Genomic DNA, 4,494 nt, shown 5'->3' with positions numbered 1-4,494 from the left:
AGAAATGCACTTCCCCAGGAGAATGCAAACCTTCTTCCCCAGAAATTGCAGCTCTTCCCCAAAATTGCACCTCTTCCCCAGAAATGCACTCTATCCCCAGAAGATTGCACCTCTTCCCCAGAAATGCTGATATTTCTAGAAGATGCACCTCTTCCCCAGAAATAGCACCTCTTCCCTAGAAATGCGCACCTCTTCCCAGAAATGCTAATATATTCTAGAAATCACCTCTTCCCCAGAAATGCACCTCTTCCCCAGAGAAAATTGCACCTCTTCCCCAGAAATGCACCTTCTTCCCCAGAAAGGCACCTCTTCCCAGAAATGCTCTTCCTGTAATGTGATATAAATGGTGTCTCTCTCTCTGAAGGAGGTCCTATTCATAAAGTCTCCACACATACAATTAGAGTACAACACATTTATGGACCTAATATTGAGTGCAACCTAGCGCTGTGCGTTATTTATAGTATGAAGAATACAATTGAACAAATAGATTGAGGGATGCGCAGATGAGCGATTCTTGTTGAGCGTAACAAAAAAATAGGTAACTTCCTATATGCTTCATTTAGAGTAATATGTAACTTTAGTGTTCTACCAAAATGTTGGGCTATATTGTTAGACATTGTAAGCTGCATGATGTTACTCTAATGAATGATTTGAAAAAAGATTGCTGAAAGCATGAGCTCTTTGCTTTGTTTTTTGCGCAGGATTGTTACACACTTCATCAGTCTTCTCATTCACAATTTGACAGCACTTGATATGCCTCGAATTTAAAGGCGGCATCCCCTTGTGTGGCCGTAATGCACCCTAAAACAAATCCATGACCTTTTGCGGGTCCAGTGCCATTGTGCCCTTGGCCCGGAGTGCCGACGCGTCTGACTGCACCTCTCACTCAATGCTCTCCATCACCTGAATGCTGCCTTCTCACAGCTACAAGTGAAGACAGAACATCAGGGAAGCAACTGTGGCACGTCCTTATCCAATTCCTAGGTGCATTGAAATATTGGAAGATCTGATTCCCACGTTTAGGTATTTTTCGAGCACAAATGCAACTTAAGACCTTATGTCCGAATTTATCCTATCCCCTCCACCAGCACAGAATATTAACGTCTGACCATTCTGTAATCCTTCTTCTCTGTGGTGAGAAATTAAATATTCCAAAACATAGTCTGGCGACAGTTGTGGGATGCGAGAGATCTCAAAATTACAGTTTTGGCCTCAATTCTCGATGATAATTAATTTTTTTCACAAACAATAAGTTAAAATCTCTGAACAATACTATGTTTCGTTGTCCCAGAAATGCACCTCTTCCCCAGAAATGCACCTCTTCCCCAGAAATGCACCTCTTCCCCAGAAATGCACCTCTTCCCCAGAAATGCACCTCTTCCCCAGAAATGCTCTTCCTGTAATGTGATATAAATGTGTGTCTCTCTCTCTGAGAGGAGGTCCTATTCATAAAGTCTCCACACATACAATTAGAGTACAACACATTATGGACACTAATATTGAGATGCACCTAGCGCTGTGGCGTTATTTTATAGTATGAAGAATACAATTGAACAAATGATTTGAGGGAGTGCGCAGATGAGGCTATTCTGTGTTGAGCGGTTAACAAAAAAATAGGTACTCCTATACGCTTCATTTAGAGTTAATAATGTAACTTTAGTTGTTCTACAAATGTTGGGCTATATGTTTAGATATTTTATACATTGTAAGGCTGCATGATGTGACTCTAATGATGATTTGAAAAAAGTTGCTTGAAAGGTATGAGCTCTGCTTAGTTTTTTTGCGCAGGATGTACACACTTCATCAGTCTCTCATTCACAATTTGACAAGCACTTGATAATGCCTCGAATTTAAAGGCAGAATCCCCTTTGTGTGGCTGTAATGCACCCTAAACAAATCCATGCCTWTTGCGTCCAGTGGCCATTGTGCCCTTGGCCCGGAGTGCTGCACGCTCTGATGCACCTCTCACTCACATGGCTCTCCATCACCTGATTCTGCCTTTCTCACAGGCAACAAGTGAAGACAGCCACATCGGGGAAGCAACTGTGCACGTCCTTATCCAATTTCTAGGTGCATATTGAAGATATTGGAAGATCTATCCACGTTTAGTTTTCGTCAGCCAACAAGATGAGTAGGCCTAATGAACAGCAAAAGCACTAGCCTATGTCAGTCTACTATCCTCCACAGCACAAAAGTTGACCTATTCTATTCTGTGTGAGAAATAAATATTCCAAACATAGTCTGGGACAGTTGTGGGATGCGATAGATCTCAAATTACAGTTTTGGGCTCAATTCTCGAATGATAATWATTTTTTTCACAACAATAAGTTAAAATCTCTGAACAACTAGTTTCTTGTTCACACCAGATTTGAATTTCTTATTAATTTAAGCAAATTGCATGTGCTTTGGCATGTGTGCAAAAGAGGAAGTACACTTGTCTACAATTTGGACAATAACTACATGCACATGGCTGATCAAAACTGATGAGTTGATTCTCGTTGAAATACTCTTCACAACTTCTAAACATTCTTTCATCATGTGAGCCATCACATGCAAAATGATCCATTAAATTATCAAAATCTGTCAGACATACATGTATATTCCATAAATATCYATGACATGGAATGTTTGTGATGTCTGTGTCACGTTCGTCTTCCTCCTCTTCTGAGGAGGAGTAGTTGGAAGGATCRGAGGACCAATATGCAGCAYGGTAAGTGTTCATCTTGAATTTATTTAGAAAAGAGAAMACTGAACGAACTATACAAAAATRACAAACAACGAACGTGAAGCTATCGAATAAAGTGCTAACACAAAACAYTACACATAGACAATCACCAAACAATCACAAAACAGGCTACCTAAATATGKCTCCCAATCAGAGACAACGACAAACACCTGCCTCTGATTGAGAACCATATCAGGCCAAACACATAGAAATAGACAAACTAGACATACAACATATGCTGGTGCAGAGTAGCTCTACATGTCATATACAGGACTGTACAACGACCTCATGCTGGTGACAGAGGAGCTCTACATGTCATATATAGGACTGTACAACGACCTCATGCTGGTGACAGAGCAGCTCTACATGTCATATATAGGACTGTACAACGACCTCATGCTGGTTGACAGAGCAGCTCTACATGTCATATATAGGACTGTACAAACGACCTCATGCTGGTGACAGAGCAGCTCTACATGTCATATATAGGACTGTACAACGACCTCATGCTGGTGACAGAGCAGCTCTACATGTCATATATAGGACTGCACAACGACCTCATGCTGGTGACAGAGCAGCTCTACATGTTCATATAGGACCTACAACGACCTCATGCTGGTGGCAGAGCAGCTCTACATGTCATATATAGGACTGCACAACGACCTCATGCTGGTGACAGAGCAGCTCTACATGTCATATATAGGACTGCACAACGACCTCATGCTGGGTGACAGAGCAGCTCTACATGTCATATATAGGACTGCACAACGACCTCATGCTGGTGACAGAGCAGCTCTACATGTCATATATAGGACTGCACAACGACCTCATGCTGGTGACAGAGCAGCTCTACATGTCATATATAGGACTGCAACACGACCTCATGCTGGTGACAGAGCAGCTCTACATGTTATATATAGGACTACATAACGACCTCATGCTGGTGGCAGAGAAGCAGTATTCAGCCATCAGCAAGAACAAGACATTGCAACATGGTCATAGCCAACAATTCCATCAGGCTAAAAGAGATCCAAAGTGCATCATAATGACAACAATATCTTCGCAAATATCAATTCTGTCAGCATTTCACTATAGACAGAGTTTTTGAAAGAAAATCAAATGACTATGAAAACAACTCTACAAGGTTCCACTTGAGAGGAATAGTTACAGATGAAGGAGCTGTGGTGCCAGGATGTCCAGGTAGGTGCTGTGGTACCAGGATGTCCAGGTAGGAGCTGTGGTACCAGGATGTCCAGGTAGGAGCTGTGGTACCAGGATGTCCAGGTAGGAGCTGTGGTACCAGTATGTCCAGGTAGGAGCTGTGGTACCAGGAGATCCAGGTAGGAGCTGTGGTACCAGGATGTCCAGGTAGGAGCTGTGGTACCAGGATGTCCAGGTAGGAGCTGTAGGCCAGTATGTCCAGGTAGGAGCAGTGGTACCAGGATGTCCAGGTAGGAGCTGTGGTACCAGGATGTCCAGGTAGGAGTGTGGTACAGTATTCCAGGTAGGAGCTGTGGTACCAGGATGTCCAGGTTAGGAGCTGTGGTACGCAGGATGTCCAGGTAGGAGCTGTGGTACCAGGATGTCCAGGTAGGAGCTGTAGTGCCAGTATGTCCAGGTAGGAGCTGTGGTACCAGGATGTCCAGGTAGGGAGCTGTGGTACCAGGATGTCCAGGTAGGAGCTGTGGTAACCAAGGATGTCCAGGTAGGAGCTGTGGTACCAGATTCCAGGTAGGAGCTGTGGTACCAGGATTCCAGGTAGGAGCTGT

General features: G+C 43.4%; 1 protein-coding gene across 1 annotated transcript in view; it reads right to left on the bottom strand.

The window, feature by feature from the left end:
• LOC111964411 (A disintegrin and metalloproteinase with thrombospondin motifs 2-like) overlaps positions 1 to 4,494 on the bottom strand; it is a 77,529-nt gene that overhangs the window by 19,813 nt on the left and 53,222 nt on the right.

This window comes from Salvelinus sp. IW2-2015, linkage group LG5 (genome assembly GCF_002910315.2).
Source record: "Salvelinus sp. IW2-2015 linkage group LG5, ASM291031v2, whole genome shotgun sequence".
NCBI lineage: Eukaryota > Metazoa > Chordata > Actinopteri > Salmoniformes > Salmonidae > Salvelinus > Salvelinus sp. IW2-2015.
This window is presented reverse-complemented; position numbering and strand designations above follow the sequence as displayed.